Genomic DNA, 21,736 nt, shown 5'->3' with positions numbered 1-21,736 from the left:
TGTTAGGCGAACGTGATAACCACTACACTACAGAAACTCCGTGCTAAGCTCAAGCTGTTCAAACACACCGAAATGAAATTGAAAAAAAATGATCCAGCCAAACTCAACAGGTCTTCCTCTATGTCTGAACACAGGACAAAGTGCACTTTTCAACCAAGGAACCTTTCATTTGTCAGACTACTGAAAAAAAGAAAAAACATGGAAACAAAACCATTTTGCAAAAAAAAATCTCATGCCTTTGTCCAAAAGCCAAAAAGAAAGAGAAAAAGCAAGTAGATGCCTGGTTTCGCACCTTGATCCTATCAGGTGTTACTTGAACTAGAAAAACGTATACAATGTCAAAAACACACACTCTTGACAAAAGCAGGCGCATGTAGAAATCATCAAAGGGGTAAAAATGATGCTGATTACATCAACAATATACACTTGTGATCAAAATAAAGAGAAACCGCATGCTTCTGCCTGGGATCGAACCGGAGACCTTTCGCGTGCAAAGCGAACGTGATAACCACTACACTACAGACACTAGATAAAAGACATTACTGGGCTCACGACAAGCAATCGAGATCAAGAACTGAAAGTCAATAGCTTTGTCAGCAAAGCATTATGGCATGTTTCTGCCCAGTTTTGAACTGGGGACCTTGCGCGTGTTAGGCGAAAGTGATAACCACTACACTACAGAAACAGAACGAAAAAGGTTACTGTGGTCATGGCAAGGAATAAAGATCAAGGATTGAAAGTCAAAATGCATTGTTTCTGCCCAGTTTCGAACTGGTGACCTTTCGCGTGTGAGGCGAACGTGATAACCACTACACTACAGAAACTAGATGAAAGATGTTACTGGGCTCACGACAAGCAATCGAGATCAAGAACTGAAAGTCAATAGCTTTGTCAGCAAAGCATAATGGCGTGTTTCTGCCCAGTTTTGAACTGGGTACCTTTCGCGTGTTAGGCGAACGTGATAACCACTACACTACAGAAACTCCGTGCTAAGCTCAAACTGTTCAAACACACCGAAATGAAATTGAAAAAAAATAATCCAGCCAAACTCAACAGGTCTTCCTCTATGTCTGAACACAGGACAAAGTGCACTTTTCAACCAAGGAACCTTTCATTTGTCAGACTACTGAAAAAAAGAAAAAACATGGAAACAAAACCATTTTGCAAAAAAAAATCTCATGCCTTTGTCCAAAAGCCAAAAAGAAAGAGAAAAAGCAAGTAGATGCCTGGTTTCGCACCTTGATCCTATCAGGTGTTACTTGAACTAGAAAAACGTATACAATGTCAAAAACACACACTCTTGACAAAAGCAGACGCATGTAGAAATCATCAAAGGGGTAAAAATGATGCTGATTACATCAACAATATACACTTGTGATCAAAATAAAGAGAAACCGCATGCTTCTGCCCGGGATCAAACTGGAGACCTTTCGCGTGTAAAGCAAACATGATAACCACTACACTACAGAAACTAGATAAAAGACGTTAGTGGGCTCACTACAAGCAATCGAGATCAAGAACTGAAAGTCAATAGCTTTGTCAGCAAAGCATTATGGCATGTTTCTGCCCAGTTTTGAACTGGGGACCTTTCGCATGTTAGGTGAATGTGATAACCACTACACTACAGAAACGGAACGAAAAAGATTACTGTGGTCATGGCAAGGAATAAAGATCAAGGATTGAAAGTCAAAATGCATTGTTTCTGCCCAGTTTCGAACTGGGGACCTTTCGCGTGTGAGGCGAACGTGATAACCACTACACTACAGAAACTAGATGAAAGACGTTACTGGGCTCACGACAAGCAATCGAGATCAAGAACTGAAAGTCAATAGCTTTGTCAGCAAAGAATAATGGCGTGTTTCTGCCCAGTTTTGAACTGGGGACCTTTCGCGTGTTAGGCGAACGTGATAACCACTACACTACAGAAACTCCGTGCTAAGCTCAAAGTGTTCAAACACACCGAAATGAAATTGAAAAAAAATGATCCAGCCAAACTCAACAGGTCTTCCTCTATGTCTGAACACAGGATAAAGTGCACTTTTCAACCAAGGAACCTTTCATTTGTCAGACTACTGAAAAAAAGAAAAAACATGGAAACAAAACCATTTTGCAAAAAAAAATCTCATGCCTTTGTCCAAAAGCCAAAAAGAAAGAGAAAAAGCAAGTAGATGCCTGGTTTCGCACCTTGATCCTATCAGGTGTTACTTGAACTAGAAAAACGTATACAATGTCAAAAACACACACTCTTGACAAAAGCAGACGCATGTAGAAATCATCAAAGGGGTAAAAATGATGCTGATTACATCAACAATATACACTTGTGATCAAAATAAAGAGAAACCGCATGCTTCTGCCCGGGATCGAACCGGAGACCTTTCGCGTGTAAAGCGAACGTGATAACCACTACACTACAGAAACTAGATAAAAGACATTACTTAACTCACGACAAGCAATCGAGATCAAGAACTGAAAGTCAATAGCTTTGTCAGCAAAGCATTATGGCATGTTTCTGCCCAGTTTTGAACTGGGGACCTTTCGCGTGTTAGGCGAATGTGATAACCACTACACTACAGAAACGGAACGAAAAAGGTTACTGTGGTCATGGCAAGGAATAAAGATCAAGGATTGAAAGTCAAAATGCATTGTTTGTGCCCAGTTTCGAACTGGGGACCTTTCGCGTGTGAGGCGAACGTGATAACCACTACACTACAGAAACTAGATGAAAGACGTTACTGGGCTCACGACAAGCAATCGAGATCAAGAACTGAAAGTCAATAGCTTTGTCAGCAAAGCATAATGGTGTGTTTCTGCCCAGTTTTGAACTGGGGACCTTTCGCGTTTTAGGCGAACATGATAACCACTACACTACAGAAACTCCGTGCTAAGCTCAAACTGTTCAAACACACCGAAATGAAATTGAAAAAAAATGATCCAGCCAAACGCAACAGGTCTTCCTCTATGTCTGAACACAGGACAAAGTGCACTTTTCAACCAAGGAACCTTTCATTTGTCAGACTACTGAAAAAAAGAAAAAACATGGAAACAAAACCATTTTGCAAAAAAAAATCTCATGCCTTTGTCCAAAAGCCAAAAAGAAAGAGAAAAAGCAAGTAGATGCCTGGTTTCGCACCTTGATCCTATCAGGTGTTACTTGAACTAGAAAAACGTATACAATGTCAAAAACACACACTCTTGACAAAAGCAGATGCATGTAGAAAGCATCAAAGGGGTAAAAATGATGCTGATTACATCAACAATATACACTTGTGATCAAAATAAAGAGAAACCGCATGCTTCTGCCCGGGATCGAACCGGAGACCTTTCGCGTGTAAAGCTAACGTGATAACCACTACACTACAGAAACTAGATAAAAGAAGCTACTGGGCTCACGACAAGCAATCGAGATCAAGAACTGAAAGTCAATAGCTTTGTCAGCAAAGCATTATGGCATGTTTCTGCCCAGTTTTGAACTGGGGACCTTTCGCGTGTTAGGCGAATGTGATAACCACTACACTACAGAAACGGAATGAAAAAGGTTACTGTGGTCATGGCAAGGAATAAAGATCAAGGATTGAAAGTCAAAATGCATTGTTTCTGCCCAGTTTCGAACTGGGGACTGTCATGATCCCAATGGCAGGGGATCACAAAAGGACAAGCACAAAAACAAAACAAGCTCTAGGGAGATGGAACCTGATCTGACCGCGATCCTGAACCTAAACACACAACTAGCAGTAGCCGGGGAACGTGCCTACGATGATTCATAGACGTCTCGCGCCAGCCGAAGGATTAACTTCCCCTATCAGAAGAAACACAGACCTCACTTGCCTCCAGAGAAACACCCCACAGAAATAGCAGCCCCCCACATGTAATAACGGTGAAATGAGAGGAAAGCACATACGTAGTTATGAAAATAGAATCAGCAAAAATGAGGCCCGCTAAAGCTAGATAGCAGAGGATACAAAAGTGAACTGCGCGGTCAGCGAAAAACCCTTCAAAAACCATCCTGAAATTACTTGAACTCATGTGCCAACTCATGGAACATGAGGAGTAATTTCAGCCCACTAGAGCAACCAGCAGCAAGGAATTACATAACTGCAAGCTGGACTAAGACAAAAATTAAGCAAAACGTGGAACAGGAAAATCAAAACTTGGCTTGTCCTGAAGATAACAGACGCAGGGAGCAGAGGAAAAAAGACACGCTGATTACATTGATAGCCGGCGAGGAAATGACAAAAAAGCCAGGTTAAATAGGAAACTCCCATAACCTGATGGAACAGGTGGAGACCAGAGACCGCAGAGAACACAAGTCACCCAGTACCATCAGTAACCACCAGAGGGAACCCAAAAACCGAACTCACAACAGTACCCCCCCCTTGAGGAGGGGTCACCGAACCCTCACGAGAACCACCAGGGCGACCAGGATGAGCCCTATGAAAAGCACGGACCAAATCGGCAGCATAAACATCAGAGGCAATCACCCAAGAATTATCCTCCTGACCATAACCCTTCCACTTGACCAAATACTGGAGTTTCCGTCTGGAAACACGAGAATCCAAGATCTTCTCCACAACATACTCCAATTCACCCTCCACCAGCACCGGAGCAGGAGGCTCAAGCGAAGGAACAACAGGTACCTCATACTTCCGCAACAACGACTGATGGAACACATTATGAATAGCAAACGATGCCGGGAGATCCAAACGAAATGACACAGGGTTAAGAATTTCCAAGATCCTATAGGGACCGATGAACCGAGGCTTGAACTTAGGAGAAGAGACCTTCATAGGAACAAAACGAGAAGACAACCACACCAAGTCCCCAACAAGAAGTCGAGGACCCACGCGGCGACGGCGATTAGCAAACTGCTGAGCCCTCTCCTGGGACAACTTCAAATTGTCCACCACATGACTCCAAATCCGATGCAACCTATCCACCACCATGTCCACTCCAGGACAATCAGAAGGCTCCACCTGACCAGAGGAAAAACGAGGATGAAACCCCGAATTACAAAAGAAAGGAGAAACCAAGGTAGCAGAACTAGCCCGATTATTAAGGGCAAACTCGGCAAGCGGCAAAAAGGAAACCCAGTCATCTTGATCAGCAGAAACAAAACACCTTAAATAAGTTTCTAAAGTCTGATTAGTTCGTTCCGTCTGGCCATTCGTCTGGGGATGGAATGCAGACGAAAAGGACAAATCAATGCCCATCTTAGCACAGAACGTCCGCCAAAATCTAGACACAAACTGGGATCCCCTGTCAGAAATGATGTTCTCCGGAATGCCATGCAAACGGACCACGTTTTGAAAAAACAAAGGGACCAACTCAGAGGAGGAAGGTAACTTAGGCAAGGGTACCAGATGAACCATCTTAGAAAAGCGATCACACACAACCCATATGACGGACATTTTTTGAGAGACAGGGAGATCCGAAATAAAGTCCATGGAAATGTGCGTCCAAGGTCTCTTCGGGATAGGCAAAGGAGACAACAATCCACTGGCCCGAGAACAGCAAGGCTTAGCCCGAGCGCAAACTCCACAAGACTGCACGAAAGAACGCACATCCCTCGACAAGGAAGGCCACCAAAAAGACCTGGCCACCAAGTCTCTAGTACCAAATATTCCAGGATGACCTGCCAACACAGAAGAATGGACCTCGGAGATGACTCTACTGGTCCAATTATCCGGAACAAACAGTCTTTCCGGCGGACAACGATCAGGTTTATCCGCCTGAAACTCCTGCAAAGCACGTCGCAATTCTGGGGAGACAGCCGACAAAATCACCCCATCCCTAAGGATACCAGTGGGCCCGAATTTCCAGGGGAGTCAGGCACAAAACTCCTAGAAAGAGCATCCGCCTTCACATTCTTTGAACCTGGCAGGTACGAAACCACAAAATTGAAACGGGAGAAAAACAGTGACCAACGAGCCTGTCTAGGATTCAGACGCTTGGCAGACTCAAGGGACATCAGATTTTTGTGATCAGTCAAGACCACCACACGATGTCTAGCACCCTCAAGCCAATGACGCCACTCCTCAAATGCCCACTTCATGGCCAAAAGCTCCCGATTACCAACATCTTAATTCCGTTCAGCGGGCGAAAATTTTCTAGAAAAGAACGCACATGGCTTCATCACTGAGCCATCGGAGCTTCTCTGTGACAAAACCGCCCCCGCTCCGATCTCGGAAGCATCAACCTCAACCTGAAAAGGAAGCGACGTATCTGGCTGACGCAACACAGGAGCCGAAGAAAACCGGCGCTTAAGTTCCTGAAAGGCCTCCACAGCCGCAGGAGACCAATCAGTAACATCAGCACCCTTTTTAGTCAAATCCGTCAAAGGCTTAACAACACTAGAAAAATTAGTTATGAAGCGACGATAAAAATTAGCAAAGCCTAAGAACTTCTGTAGACTCTTAAGAGATGTAGGCTGCGTCCAGTCACAAATAGCTTGAACCTTGACGGGATCCATCTCAATAGTAGAAGGGGAAAAAATATACCCCAAAAAAGAAATCTTCTGGACTCCAAAGAGACATTTAGAACCTATTACAAACAAAGAATTGGCCCGCAGAACCTGAAAAACCTTCCTGACTTGCTGAACATGAGACTCCCAGTCATCAGAAAAAAACAAAACATCATCCAAATACACGATAATAAATTTATCCAGATATTCACGGAAAATATCGTGCATAAAAGACTGGAAGACAGAAGGAGCATTAGAAAGTCCAAAAGGCATCACCAAATACTCGAAATGGCCCTCAGGCGTATTAAATGCGGTTTTCCACTCATCACCCTGCCTTATCCGCACAAGATTATACGCACCCCGAAGATCAATCTTAGTGAACCATTTAGCCCCCTTAATGCGAGCGAACAAATCAGTCAACAATGGCAAAGGATACTGATATTTGACTGTAATCTTATTCAAAAGACGATAATCTATGCAAGGCCTCAAGGAACCATCTTTTTTGGCCACAAAAAAAAACCTGCTCCCAAAGGGGACGAAGATGGACGGATATGTCCCTTTTCCAAGGACTCCTTAACATAATTCCGCATAGCAGTATGCTCTGGCACTGACAGATTGAACAAACGACCTTTAGGGAATTTACTGCCAGGAATCAAATCTATAGCAAAATCGCAATCCCTGTGAGGAGGAAGCGAACTGAGCTTAGGCTCCTCAAAAACCTCCCGATAATCAGACAGAAATACCGGAACCTCAGAAGGAGTAGATGAAGCGATAGAAATCGGAGATGCATCATCATGAACCCCCTGACATCCCCAGCTTAACACAGACATTGTTTTCCAGTCCAGAACTGGGTTATGAGTTTGTAACCATGGCAGACCAAGCACTAAGACATCATGTAAATTATACAGTACCAGGAAGCGAATCACCTCCTGATGAACGGGAGTCATACGCATGGTCACTTGTGTCCAGTACTGAGGTTTATTCATAGCCAAAGGTGTAGAGTCAATTCCTTTCAAAGGAATAGGAACTTCCAGAGGTTCCAGACTAAACCCACAGCGATTGGCAAATGACCAATCCATAAGACTCAGGGCAGCGCCTAAATCCACATAGGCATCGACGGAAATGGATGATAATGAACAAATCAGCGTCACAGACAGAATGAACTTAGACTGTAAAGTACCAATGGCAACAGACTTATCAACCTTTTTTGTGCGTTTAGAGCATGCTGATATAACATGAGCTGAATCACCACAATAAAAACACAATCCATTTTTCCGCCTATAATATTGCCGTTCACTTCTGGACTGAATTCTATCACATTGCATTATCTCAGGTGCCTGTTCAGAAGACACCGCCAAATGGTGCACAGGTTTGCGCTCCCGTAAACGCCGATCAATCTGAATAGCCATAGTCATGGACTCATTCAGACCTGTAGGCGCCGGGAACCCCACCATAACATCTTTAATGGCCTCAGAAAGGCCATCTCTGAATTTTGCAGCCAGAGCGCACTCATTCCACTGAGTAAGCACCGACCATTTCCGAAATTTCTGACAATATATTTCTGCTTCATCTTGCCCCTGAGAGAGAGCCAATAAAGCTTTTTCAGCCTGAATCTCTAGGTTAGGTTCCTCATAGAGCAAACCCAATGCCAGAAAAAACGCATCCACATTGAGCAACGCAGGATCCCCTGGTGCCAATGCAAATGCCCAATTCTGAGGGTCACCCCGCAGGAAAGATATAACAATCTTGACCTGCTGAGCAGGGTCTCCAGAGGAGCGAGATTTCAAGGAAAGAAACAACTTGCAATTGTTCCTAAAATTCAGAAAACTAGATCTATCTCCAGAAAAAAACTCTGGGATAGGAATTCTAGGTTCAGACATAGGCGTATGTACAACAAAATCTTGTATATTTTGAACCTTAGCAGCAAGATTATTCAGGCTGGAAGCCAAACTCTGGACGTCCATGATAAACAGCTGAGGTCAGAGCCATTCAAGGATTAAGAGGAGGAAAGAAGCAGCCAAGCTGCAATTAAGGCTAGGCAGCAAACACTGAGGAGGGGAAAAAAAAAAAAAACTTCCTCAGACTACTTTTCCTCCTACTTCAGCCAAAACGATGACCAATTTTTTTCTTTAGGCCGGCTATACTGTCATGATCCCAATGGCAGGGGATCACAAAAGGACAAGCACAAAAACAAAACAAGCTCTAGGGAGATGGAACCTGAGCTGACCGCGATCCTGAACCTAAACACACAACTAGCAGTAGCCGGGGAACGTGCCTACGATGATTCCTAGACGTCTCGCGCCAGCCGAAGGATTAACTTCCCCTATCAGAAGAAACACAGACCTCACTTGCCTCCAGAGAAACACCCCACAGAAATAGCAGCCCCCCACATGTAATAACGGTGAAATGAGAGGAAAGCACATACGTAGTTATGAAAATAGAATCAGCAAAAATGAGGCCCGCTAAAGCTAGATAGCAGAGGATACAAAAGTGAACTGCGCGGTCAGCGAAAAACCCTTCAAAAACCATCCTGAAATTACTTGAACTCATGTGCCAACTCATGGAACATGAGGAGTAATTTCAGCCCACTAGAGCAACCAGCAGCAAGGAATCACATAACTGCAAGCTGGACTAAGACAAAAATTAAGCAAAACGTGGAACAGGAAAATCAAAACTTGGCTTGTCCTGAAGATAACAGACGCAGGGAGCAGAGGAAAAAAGACACGCTGATTACATTGATAGCCGGCGAGGAAATGACAAAAAAGCCAGGTTAAATAGGAAACTCCCATAACCTGATGGAACAGGTGGAGACCAGAGACCGCAGAGAACACAAGTCACCCAGTACCATCAGTAACCACCAGAGGGAACCCAAAAACCGAACTCACAACAGTACCCCCCCCTTGAGGAGGGGTCACCGAACCCTCACGAGAACCACCAGGGCGACCAGGATGAGCCCTATGAAAAGCACGGACCAAATCGGCAGCATGAACATCAGAGGCAATCACCCAAGAATTATCCTCCTGACCATAACCCTTCCACTTGACCAAATACTGGAGTTTCCGTCTGGAAACACGAGAATCCAAGATCTTCTCCACAACATACTCCAATTCACCCTCCACCAGCACCGGAGCAGGAGGCTCAAGCGAAGGAACAACAGGTACCTCATACTTCTGCAACAACGACTGATGGAACACATTATGAATAGCAAACGATGCCGGGAGATCCAAACGAAATGACACAGGGTTAAGAATTTCCAAGATCCTATAGGGACCGATGAACCGAGGCTTGAACTTAGGAGAAGAGACCTTCATAGGAACAAAACGAGAAGACAACCACACCAAGTCCCCAACAAGAAGTCGAGGACCCACGCGGCGACGGCGATTTGCAAACTGCTGAGCCCTCTCCTGGGACAACTTCAAATTGTCCACCACATGACTCCAAATCCGATGCAACCTATCCACCACCATGTCCACTCCAGGACAATCAGAAGGCTCCACCTGACCAGAGGAAAAATGAGGATGAAACCCCGAATTACAAAAGAAAGGAGAAACCAAGGTAGCAGAACTAGCCCGATTATTAAGGGCAAACTCGGCAAGCGGCAAAAAGGAAACCCAGTCATCTTGATCAGCAGAAACAAAACACCTTAAATAAGTTTCTAAAGTCTGATTAGTTCGTTCCGTCTGGCCATTCGTCTGGGGATGGAATGCAGACGAAAAGGACAAATCAATGCCCATCTTAGCACAGAACGTCCGCCAAAATCTAGACACAAACTGGGATCCCCTGTCAGAAACGATGTTCTCCGGAATGCCATGCAAACGGACCATGTTTTGAAAAAACAAAGGGACCAACTCAGAGGAGGAAGGTAACTTAGGCAAGGGTACCAGATGAACCATCTTAGAAAAGCGATCACACACAACCCATATGACGGACATTTTTTGAGAGACAGGGAGATCCGAAATAAAGTCCATGGAAATGTGCGTCCAAGGTCTCTTCGGGATAGGCAAAGGAGACAACAATCCACTGGCCCGAGAACAGCAAGGCTTAGCCCGAGCGCAAACTCCACAAGACTGCACGAAAGAACGCACATCCCTCGACAAGGAAGGCCACCAAAAAGACCTGGCCACCAAGTCTCTAGTACCAAAAATTCCAGGATGACCTGCCAACACAGAAGAATGGACCTCGGAGATGACTCTACTGGTCCAATTATCCGGAACAAACAGTCTTTCCGGCGGACAACGATCAGGTTTATCCGCCTGAAACTCCTGCAAAGCACGTCGCAATTCTGGGGAGACAGCCGACAAAATCACCCCATCCCTAAGGATACCAGTGGGCCCGAATTTCCAGGGGAGTCAGGCACAAAACTCCTAGAAAGAGCATCCGCCTTCACATTCTTTGAACCTGGCAGGTACGAAACCACAAAATTGAAACGGGAGAAAAACAGTGACCAACGAGCCTGTCTAGGATTCAGACGCTTGGCAGACTCAAGGTACATCAGATTTTTGTGATCAGTCAAGACCACCACACGATGTCTAGCACCCTCAAGCCAATGACGCCACTCCTCAAATGCCCACTTCATGGCCAAAAGCTCCCGATTACCAACATCTTAATTCCGTTCAGCGGGCGAAAATTTTCTAGAAAAGAACGCACATGGCTTCATCACTGAGCCATCGGAGCTTCTCTGTGACAAAACCGCCCCCGCTCCGATCTCGGAAGCATCAACCTCAACCTGAAAAGGAAGCGACGTATCTGGCTGACGCAACACAGGAGCCGAAGAAAACCGGCGCTTAAGTTCCTGAAAGGCCTCCACAGCCGCAGGAGACCAATCAGTAACATCAGCACCCTTTTTAGTCAAATCCGTCAAAGGCTTAACAACACTAGAAAAATTAGTTATGAAGCGACGATAAAAATTAGCAAAGCCTAAGAACTTCTGTAGACTCTTAAGAGATGTAGGCTGCGTCCAGTCACAAATAGCTTGAACCTTGACGGGATCCATCTCAATAGTAGAAGGGGAAAAAATATACCCCAAAAAAGAAATCTTCTGGACTCCAAAGAGACATTTAGAACCTATTACAAACAAAGAATTGGCCCGCAGAACCTGAAAAACCTTCCTGACTTGCTGAACATGAGACTCCCAGTCATCAGAAAAAAACAAAACATCATCCAAATACACGATAATAAATTTATCCAGATATTCACGGAAAATATCGTGCATAAAAGACTGGAAGACAGAAGGAGCATTAGAAAGTCCAAAAGGCATCACCAAATACTCGAAATGGCCCTCAGGCGTATTAAATGCGGTTTTCCACTCATCACCCTGCCTTATCCGCACAAGATTATACGCACCCCGAAGATCAATCTTAGTGAACCATTTAGCCCCCTTAATGCGAGCGAACAAATCAGTCAACAATGGCAAAGGATACTGATATTTGACTGTAATCTTATTCAAAAGACGATAATCTATGCAAGGCCTCAAGGAACCATCTTTTTTGGCCACAAAAAAAACCTGCTCCCAAAGGGGACGAAGATGGACGGATATGTCCCTTTTCCAAGGACTCCTTAACATAATTCCGCATAGCAGTATGCTCTGGCACTGACAGATTGAACAAACGACCTTTAGGGAATTTACTGCCAGGAATCAAATCTATAGCAAAATCGCAATCCCTGTGAGGAGGAAGCGAACTGAGCTTAGGCTCCTCAAAAACCTCCCGATAATCAGACAGAAATACCGGAACCTCAGAAGGAGTAGATGAAGCGATAGAAATCGGAAATGCATCATCATGAACCCCCTGACATCCCCAGCTTAACACAGACATTGTTTTCCAGTCCAGAACTGGGTTATGAGTTTGTAACCATGGCAGACCAAGCACTAAGACATCATGTAAATTATACAGTACCAGGAAGCGAATCACCTCCTGATGAACGGGAGTCATACGCATGGTCACTTGTGTCCAGTACTGAGGTTTATTCATAGCCAAAGGTGTAGAGTCAATTCCTTTCAAAGGAATAGGAACTTCCAGAGGTTCCAGACTAAACCCACAGCGATTGGCAAATGACCAATCCATAAGACTCAGGGCAGCGCCTAAATCCACATAGGCATCGACGGAAATGGATGATAATGAACAAATCAGCGTCACAGACAGAATGAACTTAGACTGTAAAGTACCAATGGCAACAGACTTATCAACCTTTTTTGTGCGTTTAGAGCATGCTGATATAACATGAGCTGAATCACCACAATAAAAACACAATCCATTTTTCCGCCTATAATATTGCCGTTCACTTCTGGACTGAATTCTATCACATTGCATTATCTCAGGTGCCTGTTCAGAAGACACCGCCAAATGGTGCACAGGTTTGCGCTCCCGTAAACGCCGATCAATCTGAATAGCCATAGTCATGGACTCATTCAGACCTGTAGGCGCCGGGAACCCCACCATAACATCTTTAATGGCCTCAGAAAGGCCATCTCTGAATTTTGCAGCCAGAGCGCACTCATTCCACTGAGTAAGCACCGACCATTTCCGAAATTTCTGACAATATATTTCTGCTTCATCTTGCCCCTGAGAGAGAGCCAATAAAGCTTTTTCAGCCTGAATCTCTAGGTTAGGTTCCTCATAGAGCAAACCCAATGCCAGAAAAAACGCATCCACATTGAGCAACGCAGGATCCCCTGGTGCCAATGCAAATGCCCAATTCTGAGGGTCACCCCGCAGGAAAGATATAACAATCTTGACCTGCTGAGCAGGGTCTCCAGAGGAGCGAGATTTCAAGGAAAGAAACAACTTGCAATTGTTCCTAAAATTCAGAAAACTAGATCTATCTCCAGAAAAAAACTCTGGGATAGGAATTCTAGGTTCAGACATAGGCGTATGTACAACAAAATCTTGTATATTTTGAACCTTAGCAGCAAGATTATTCAGGCTGGAAGCCAAACTCTGGACGTCCATGATAAACAGCTGAGGTCAGAGCCATTCAAGGATTAAGAGGAGGAAAGAAGCAGCCAAGCTGCAATTAAGGCTAGGCAGCAAACACTGAGGAGGGGAAAAAAAAAAAACTTCCTCAGACTACTTTTCCTCCTACTTCAGCCAAAACGATGACCAATTTTTTTCTTTAGGCCGGCTATACTGTCATGATCCCAATGGCAGGGGATCACAAAAGGACAAGCACAAAAACAAAACAAGCTCTAGGGAGATGGAACCTGAGCTGACCGCGATCCTGAACCTAAACACACAACTAGCAGTAGCCGGGGAACGTGCCTACGATGATTCCTAGACGTCTCGCGCCAGCCGAAGGATTAACTTCCCCTATCAGAAGAAACACAGACCTCACTTGCCTCCAGAGAAACACCCCACAGAAATAGCAGCCCCCCACATGTAATAACGGTGAAATGAGAGGAAAGCACATACGTAGTTATGAAAATAGAATCAGCAAAAATGAGGCCCGCTAAAGCTAGATAGCAGAGGATACAAAAGTGAACTGCGCGGTCCGGCAAAAACCCTTCAAAAACCATCCTGAAATTACTTGAACTCATGCGCCAACTCATGGAACATGAGGAGTAATTTCAGCCCACTAGAGCAACCAGCAGCAAGGAATCACATAACTGCAAGCTGGACTAAGACAAAAATTAAGCAAAACGTGGAACAGGAAAATCAAAACTTAGCTTGTCCTGAAGATAACAGACGCAGGGAGCAGAGGAAAAAAGACACGCTGATTACATTGATAGCCGGCGAGGAAATGACAAAAAAGCCAGGTTAAATAGGAAACTCCCATAACCTGATGGAACAGGTGGAGACCAGAGACCGCAGAGCACACAAGTCACCCAGTACCATCAGTAACCACCAGAGGGAACCCAAAAACCGAACTCACAACAGGGGACCTTTCGCATGTGAGGCGAACGTGATAACCACTACACTACAGAAACTAGATGAAAGACGTTACTGGGCTCACGACAAGCAATCGAGATCAAGATCTGAAAGTCAATAGCTTTGTCAGCAAAGCATAATGGCGTGTTTCTGCCCAGTTTTGAACTGGGGACCTTTCGCGTGTTAGGCGAACGTGATAACCACTACACTACAGAAACTCCGTGCTAAGCTCAAACTGTTCAAACACACCGAAATGAAATTGAAAAAAAATGATCCAGCCAAACTCAACAGGTCTTCCCCTATGTCTGAACACAGGACAAAGTGCACTTTTCAACCAAGGAACCTTTCATTTGTCAGACTACTGAAAAAAAGAAAAAACATGGAAACAAAACCATTTTGCAAAAAAAAATCTCATGCCTTTGTCCAAAAGCCAAAAAGAAAGAGAAAAAGCAAGTAGATGCCTGGTTTCGCACCTTGATCCTATCAGGTGTTACTTGAACTAGAAAAACGTATACAATGTCAAAAACACACACTCTTGACAAAAGCAGACGCATGTAGAAATCATCAAAGGGGTAAAAATGATGCTGATTACATCAACAATATACACTTGTGATCAAAATAAAGAGAAACCGCATGCTTCTGCCCGGGATCAAACTGGAGACCTTTCGCGTGTAAAGCAAACATGATAACCACTACACTACAGAAACTAGATAAAAGACGTTAGTGGGCTCACGACAAGCAATCGAGATCAAGAACTGAAAGTCAATAGCTTTGTCAGCAAAGCATTATGGCATGTTTCTGCCCAGTTTTGAACTAGGGACCTTTCGCTTGTTAGGTGAATGTGATATCCACTACACTACAGAAACGGAACAAAAAAGGTTACTGTGGTCATGGCAAGGAATAAAGATCAAGGATTGAAAGTCAAAATGCATTGTTTCTGCCCAGTTTCGAACTGGGGACCTTTCGCGTGTGAGGAGAACGTGATAACCACTACACTACAGAAACTAGATGAAAGACGTTACTGGGCTCACGACAAGCAATCGAGATCAAGAACTGAATGTCAATAGCTTTGTCAGCAAAGCATAATGGCGTGTTTCTGCCCAGTTTTGAACTGGGGACCTTTCGCGTGTTAGGCGAACGTGATAACCACTACACTACAGAAACTCCGTGCTAAGCTCAAACTGTTCAAACACACCGAAATGAAATTGAAAAAAAATGATCCAGCCAAACTCAACAGGTCTTCCTCTATGTCTGAACACAGGACAAAGTGCACTTTTCAACCAAGGAACCTTTCATTTGTCAGACTACTGAAAAAAAGAAAAAACATGGAAACAAAACCATTTTGCAAAAAAAAATCTCATGCCTTTGTCCAAAAGCCAAAAAGAAAGAGAAAAAGCAAGTAGATGCCTGGTTTCGCACCTTGATCCTATCAGGTGTTACTTGAACTAGAAAAACGTATACAATGTCAAAAACACACACTCTTGACAAAAGCAGACGCATGTAGAAATCATCAAAGGGGTAAAAATGATGCTGATTACATCAACAATATACACTTGTGATCAAAATAAAGAGAAACCGCATGCTTCTGCCCGGGATCGAACCGGAGACCTTTCGCGTGTAAAGCGAACGTGATAACCACTACACTACAGAAACTAGATAAAAGACGTTACTGAACTCACGACAAGCAATCGAGATCAAGAACTGAAAGTCAATAGCTTTGTCAGCAAAGCATTATGGCATGTTTCTGCCCAGTTTTGAACTGGGGACCTTTCGCGTGTTAAGCGAATGTGATAACCACTACACTACAGAAACGGAACGAAAAAGGTTACTGTGGTCATGGCAAGGAATAAAGATCAAGGATTGAAAGTCAAAATGCATTGTTTGTGCCCAGTTTTGAACTCTGGACCTTTCGCGTGTAAGGCGAACGTGATAACCACTACACTACAGAAACTAGATGAAAGACGTTACTGGGCTCACGACAAGCAATCGAGATCAAGAACTGAAAGTCAATAGCTTTGTCAGCAAAGCATAATGGCGTGTTTCTGCCCAGTTTTGAACTGGGGACCTTTCGCGTTTTAGGCGAACATGATAACCACTACACTACAGAAACTCCGTGCTAAGCTCAAACTGTTCAAACACACCGAAATGAAATTGAAAAAAAATGATCCAGCCAAACTCAACAGGTCTTCCTCTATGTCTGAACACAGGACAAAGTGCACTTTTCAACCAAGGAACCTTTCATTTGTCAGACTACTGAAAAAAAGAAAAAACATGGAAACAAAACCATTTTGCAAAAAAAAATCTCATGCCTTTGTCCAAAAGCCAAAAAGAAAGAGAAAAAGCAAGTAGATGCCTGGTTTCGCACCTTGATCCTATCAGGTGTTACTTGAACTAGAAAAACGTATACAATGTCAAAAACACACACTCTTGACAAAAGCAGACGCATGTAGAAATCATCAAAGGGGTAAAAATGATGCTGATTACATCAACAATATACACTTGTGATCAAAATAAAGAGAAACCGCATGCTTCTGCCCGGGATCGAACCGGAGACCTTTCGCGTGTAAAGCGAACGTGATAACCACTACACTACAGAAACTAGATAAAAGACGTTACTGAACTCACGACAAGCAATCGAGATCAAGAACTGAAAGTCAATAGCTTTGTCAGCAAAGCATTATGGCATGTTTCTGCCCAGTTTTGAACTGGGGACCTTTCGCGTGTTAGGCGAATGTGATAACCACTACACTACAGAAACGGAACGAAAAAGGTTACTGTGGTCATGGCAAGGAATAAAGATCAAGGATTGAAAGTCAAAATGCATTGTTTGTGCCCAGTTTTGAACTGGGGACCTTTCGCGTGTGAGGCGAACGTGATAACCACTACACTACAGAAACTAGATGAAAGACGTTACTGGGCTCACGACAAGCAATCGAGATCAAGAACTGAAAGTCAATAGCTTTGTCAGCAAAGCATAATGGCGTGTTTCTGCCCAGTTTTGAACTGGGGACCTTTCGCGTTTTAGGCGAACATGATAACCACTACACTACAGAAACTCCGTGCTAAGCTCAAACTGTTCAAACACACCGAAATGAAATTGAAAAAAAATGATCCAGCCAAACTCAACAGGTCTTCCTCTATGTCTGAACACAGGACAAAGTGCACTTTTCAACCAAGGAACCTTTCATTTGTCAGACTACTGAAAAAAAGAAAAAACATGGAAACAAAACCATTTTGCAAAAAAAAATCTCATGCCTTTGTCCAAAAGCCAAAAAGAAAGAGAAAAAGCAAGTAGATGCCTGGTTTCGCACCTTGATCCTATCAGGTGTTACTTGAACTAGAAAAACGTATACAATGTCAAAAACACACACTCTTGACAAAAGCAGACGCATGTAGAAATCATCAAAGGGGTAAAAATGATGCTGATTACATCAACAATATACACTTGTGATCAAAATAAAGAGAAACCGCATGCTTCTGCCCGGGATCGAACCGGAGACCTTTCGCGTGTAAAGCGAACGTGATAACTAGTGTTGAGCGATACCTTCCGATATCGGAAAGTATCGGTATCGGATAGGATCGGCCGATATTCAAAAAATATCGGATATCGCCGATACCGATACCCGATCCCAATGCAAGTCAATGGGACCAAAATATCGGAATTAAAATAAACCCTTTCTTGCCTTGTAGGTTCATTCTACATGAAGGAAAACAACTAAGAATAATGCCGGATGTATTTGGGGAGGTGGCGGAGACATTAAAGTCATAGAGGTTTATCCCAATCAAATAGAATAGCATGTTTTTTTTTTTTTTAAGACGTTCGGAGTGACAAAGATATTGACTATGTACATTTTTTTTTTTTTTTTGTCAGATATTGATGTTTCACTATTCCACGCCCTTCCCCTTCTTTTTTTTCTTTTTTTTTTTTCTTTTCCCACACTTTCATCTTCATCATCATCAGCATCTTTGACATCACCTTCTTCTTCACCTTATTCATCTTCTTCTTCATCCTTTACCTTTTTTTTTTTTTTTTTTTTTATTACATTCTTCATATTCATTTTATTCAACTATTATTATTATTCCTATTCTACATATTCTTTTTATTCCACTGTTATTATTCTTCCTATTCTACTTCTTCATCATATTCTCATTTGTGACAGGCATTCCCGTAGTTGTTATCTATAAAAGTTGGAAGATTACACCTTCCGTTCTGCCAGTCACAAAAGTTACATTTGTCCGCGTTCAGTTTGGCCTGCAGCATCAGGCTTTATCCAGGGGCACCACGAGGAGGAACGGACTCACCCCCATACACTGCTTAGTCTTCTTCTGCATATAATTTAGATAATATCTTTTGCTCTGATATTAAGTCTTATGCTTAATGTTCTTCTGCTCTTTGTTATGCAGCCTCTTGTTCTTCTGCTTCTCGGTCTTCCATGTCGTCGTCTCCAGGGTCGTCGTCTCCAGTGTCGTCATCTCCGCCGTCGTCGTCTCAGCCGTCGTGGTCTCCGCCGTCGTCGTCTCCGCCGTCGTCGTTTCCGCCGTCGTAGTCGTCGTCGTCATCGGGGTGGTCTTCCGGGTCGTCGTCGTCGTCATCGGGGTGGTCTTCCGGGTCGTCGACTTTAGGGTCTTCAACTTGGAAATGTAGCAGAAGGTACAAGAAGGCTTAGAAAATGCCAAGAACCAGCTGATGGAACTGGAACTCGGATGGCTACCCGAAGGTTCAAGAGCCTATGGAACTACCGAGGACCAGCTGACGTTACTGGAACCCGGTTACTAAGCAGGAGGTACCCGTGCTAAAAAGCACTACCAAGGACCGCCTGACGTTGGCGGAACTCGGATACCCAGAAGGAGGCACCTAAGCCAAAGGCTCTGCCCGGAACCAGCTGACGGTACTGGAACCAGGATGGGGAGCAGAAGGTACAAGAGCCAAAGACACTGCCGAGAACCAGCTGACGGTACTGGAACCCGGATGGGTAGCCGAAGGTCCAAGAGCCAATGGAACTACCGAGGACCAGCTGACGTTACTGGAACCCGGTTACTAAGCAGGAGGTACCCGTGCCCGAAAGCACTACCAAGGACCACCTGACGTTGGTGGAACTTGGATACCCAGAAGGAGGCACCTAAGCCAAAGGCTCTGCCCGGAACCAGCTGACGTTACTGGAACCAGGATGGGGAGCAGAAGGTACAAGAGCAAAAGACACTGCCGAGAACCAGCTGACGGTGCTGGAACCAGGTGGTGGACCTGAAGGCCCACAGGAGAGGAGAGAACAGCTAGGCCGCGAGGCAGCCGCAGTTACCGAACCCCAACAGTCCTACAGGGGGAGCTGGGCCTACTGGCACTACAGAACCAGCCTTGACTACCAGTTCACGCAGCCCACATAGGAAGCTCCTAAACTGGAGGCACCCTGAGTTGGCTAACCCGACAGCACCACGACGGGGCAAGCATAGGCGTCTCAGTGAGCTTGACACAACCCGGAAACAGCTGACGGTGCTGAAACCAGGCTTGGCACGAGGGAGTACCTGTGTCAAAAACACTGCCGAGAACCAGCTGGCGTTGCTGGAACCCAGATGCGTTGCCCCAGTGTGCAAGAGCCAATGGCACGACCGAGGACCAGCTGGCGGTGCTGGAACCCGGTTACTGAGCTGTAGGTGCCCGCGCTTAAAAGCACTACCAAGGACCACCTGACGTTGGTGGAACTTGGATACACAGAAGGAGGCACCTAAGCCAAAGGCTCTGCCCGGAACCAGCTGACGTTACTGGAACCAGGATGGGGAGCAGAAGGTACAAGAGCAAAAGACACTGCCGAGAACCAGCTGACGGTGCTGGAACCAGGTGGTGGACCTGAAGGCCCACAGGAGAGGAGAGAACAGCTAGGCCGCGAGGCAGCCGCAGTTACCGAACCCCAACAGTCCTACAGGGGGAGCTGGGCCTACTGGCACTACAGAACCAGCCTTGACTACCAGTTCACGCAGCCCACATAGGAAGCTCCTAAACTGGAGGCACCCTGGAGTTGGCTAACCCGACAGCACCACGACGGGGCAAGCATAGGCGTCTCAGTGAGCTTGACACAACCCGGAAACAGCTGACGGTGCTGAAACCAGGCTTGGCACGAGGGAGTACCTGTGTCAAAAACACTGCCGAGAACCAGCTGGCGTTGCTGGAACCCAGATGCGTTGCCCCAGTGTGCAAGAGCCAATGGCACGACCGAGGACCAGCTGGCGGTGCTGGAACCCGGTTACTAAGCTGTAGGTGCCCGCGCTTAAAAGCACTACCAAGGACCGCCTGACATTGGCGGAACTCGGATACCCAGGAGGAGGCACCTAAGCCAAAGGCTCGGCCTGGAACCAGCTGACGGTGCTGGAACCAGGTGGTGGACCCGAAGGTCCACAGGAGAGGAGAGAACAGCTAGGCCGCGAGGCAGCCGCAGTTACCGAACCCCAACAGTCCTACAGGGGGAGCTGGGCCTACTGGCACTACAGAACCAGCCTTGACTACCAGTTCACGCAGCCCACATAGGAAGCTCCAAAACTGGAGGCACCCTGGAGTTGGCTAACCCGACCGCAACACGACGGGGCAAGCATAGGCGTCTCAGTGAGCTTGACACAACCCGGAAACAGCTGACGGTGCTGAAACCAGACTTGGCACGAGGGAGTACCTGTGACAAGAACACTGCCGAGAACCAGCTGGCGGTGCTGGAACCCAGATGCGTTGCCCCAGTGTGCAAGAGCCAATAGCACCGAGGACCAGCTGGCGGTGCTGGAACCCGGTTACTAAGCTGTAGGTGCCCGCGCTTAAAAGCACTACCAAGGACCGCCTGGCGTTGGCGGAACTCGGATACCCAGGAGGAGGCACCTAAGCCAAGGGCTCGGCCTGGAACCAGCTGACGGTGCTGGAACCAGGTGGTGGACCCGAAGGTCCACAGGAGAGGAGAGAACAGCTAGGCCGCGAGGCAGCCGCAGTTACCGAACCCCAACAGTCCTACAGGGGGAGCTGGGCCTACTGGCACTACAGAACCAGCCTTGACTACCAGTTCACGCAGCCCACATAGGAAGCTCCTAAACTGGAGGCACCCTGGAGTTGGCTAACCCGACAGCACCACGACGGGGCAAGCATAGGCGTCTCAGTGAGCTTGACACAACCCGGAAACAGCTGACGGTGCTGAAACCAGGCTTGGCACGAGGGAGTACCTGTGACAAGAACACTGCCGAGAACCAGCTGGCGTTCCTGGAACCCAGATGCGTTGACCCAGTGTGCAAGAGCCAATGGCACGACCGAGGACCAGCTGGCGGTGCTGGAACCCGGTTACTAAGCTGTAGGTGCCCGCGCTTAAAAGCACTACCAAGGACCGCCTGACGTTGGCGGAACTCGGATACCCAGGAGGAGGCACCTAAGCCAAAGGCTCGGCCTGGAACCAGC

The 21,736-nt window shown here is 45.6% G+C and overlaps 10 non-coding genes across 10 annotated transcripts; all 10 read right to left on the bottom strand.

Annotated features, from left to right (window-relative positions):
• Positions 1-1,697: 1,697 nt before the first annotated feature.
• Positions 1,698-1,770, bottom strand: TRNAV-CAC (transfer RNA valine (anticodon CAC)). Its single transcript has one exon. It is a non-coding gene; the product is annotated as a tRNA-Val (tRNA).
• An 86-nt stretch (positions 1,771-1,856) lies between these two features.
• On the bottom strand, positions 1,857-1,929 carry TRNAV-AAC (transfer RNA valine (anticodon AAC)). The gene has a single exon. It is a non-coding gene; the product is annotated as a tRNA-Val (tRNA).
• A 416-nt stretch (positions 1,930-2,345) lies between these two features.
• TRNAV-UAC (transfer RNA valine (anticodon UAC)) lies at positions 2,346-2,418 on the bottom strand. Its single transcript has one exon. It is a non-coding gene; the product is annotated as a tRNA-Val (tRNA).
• Positions 2,419-2,802: 384 nt separating this feature from the next.
• TRNAF-AAA (transfer RNA phenylalanine (anticodon AAA)) lies at positions 2,803-2,875 on the bottom strand. Its single transcript has one exon. It is a non-coding gene; the product is annotated as a tRNA-Phe (tRNA).
• An 11,589-nt stretch (positions 2,876-14,464) lies between these two features.
• TRNAV-AAC (transfer RNA valine (anticodon AAC)) lies at positions 14,465-14,537 on the bottom strand. Its single transcript has one exon. It is a non-coding gene; the product is annotated as a tRNA-Val (tRNA).
• An 873-nt stretch (positions 14,538-15,410) lies between these two features.
• TRNAV-AAC (transfer RNA valine (anticodon AAC)) lies at positions 15,411-15,483 on the bottom strand. The gene has a single exon. It is a non-coding gene; the product is annotated as a tRNA-Val (tRNA).
• A 416-nt stretch (positions 15,484-15,899) lies between these two features.
• Positions 15,900-15,972, bottom strand: TRNAV-UAC (transfer RNA valine (anticodon UAC)). The gene has a single exon. It is a non-coding gene; the product is annotated as a tRNA-Val (tRNA).
• Positions 15,973-16,356: 384 nt separating this feature from the next.
• On the bottom strand, positions 16,357-16,429 carry TRNAF-AAA (transfer RNA phenylalanine (anticodon AAA)). Its single transcript has one exon. It is a non-coding gene; the product is annotated as a tRNA-Phe (tRNA).
• Positions 16,430-16,845: 416 nt separating this feature from the next.
• TRNAV-UAC (transfer RNA valine (anticodon UAC)) lies at positions 16,846-16,918 on the bottom strand. Its single transcript has one exon. It is a non-coding gene; the product is annotated as a tRNA-Val (tRNA).
• A 384-nt stretch (positions 16,919-17,302) lies between these two features.
• TRNAF-AAA (transfer RNA phenylalanine (anticodon AAA)) lies at positions 17,303-17,375 on the bottom strand. The gene has a single exon. It is a non-coding gene; the product is annotated as a tRNA-Phe (tRNA).
• Between the last annotated feature and the right edge of the window lie 4,361 nt (positions 17,376-21,736).

The sequence above is a fragment of the Ranitomeya imitator genome, unplaced genomic scaffold (assembly GCF_032444005.1).
Source record: "Ranitomeya imitator isolate aRanImi1 unplaced genomic scaffold, aRanImi1.pri SCAFFOLD_24, whole genome shotgun sequence".
Classification (NCBI taxonomy): domain Eukaryota; kingdom Metazoa; phylum Chordata; class Amphibia; order Anura; family Dendrobatidae; genus Ranitomeya; species Ranitomeya imitator.
The sequence above is the reverse complement of the archived record's forward strand: the minus strand, read 5'-3'. Positions and strand labels throughout refer to the sequence as shown.